The sequence below is a fragment of the Pelophylax lessonae genome, assembly GCF_965119305.1.
Source record: "Pelophylax lessonae genome assembly, chromosome: 12".
NCBI classification, from domain to species: domain Eukaryota; kingdom Metazoa; phylum Chordata; class Amphibia; order Anura; family Ranidae; genus Pelophylax; species Pelophylax lessonae.
Genome location: NC_138779.1, coordinates 223,543,786 through 223,544,359, shown reverse-complemented (window position 1 = coordinate 223,544,359; position 574 = coordinate 223,543,786).

The following is a 574-nucleotide window of genomic DNA, read 5'->3' as shown; positions in this document are numbered from 1 at the left end:
TGATAAGATGGTGGGGGCGATGGGTATTCTGATAAGATGGTGGGGGTGATGGGTATTCTGATAAGATGATGGGAGTGATGGGTATTCTGATAAGATGATGGGGTGATGGGTATTCTGATAAGATGATGGGAGTGATGGGTATTCTGATAAGATGATGGGGTGATGGGTATTCTGATAAAATGGTGGGGGTGATGGGTATTCTGATAAGATGGTAGGGCTGATTGGTATTCTGATAAGATGATGGGGGTGATGGGTATTCTGATAAGATGGTGGGGTTGATGGGTATTCTGATAAGATGGTGGGGCTGATTGGTATTCTGATAAGATGATGGGGGTGATGGGTATTCTGATAAGATGATGGGAGTGATGGGTATTCTGATAAGATGATGGGGGTGATGGGTATTCTGATAAAATGATGGGAGTAGATCCGCAATGAGTTCCACATTTATAACACACACTTTTATTATGATATCAGAAATGAAATGAGGTGACAGTACGGAGTCCTTGTTCCCGGATGTAGACGGGGCGGACGATCCTCCATGACGAGGGGAGCAAAGATTCCGCCATACAAATGT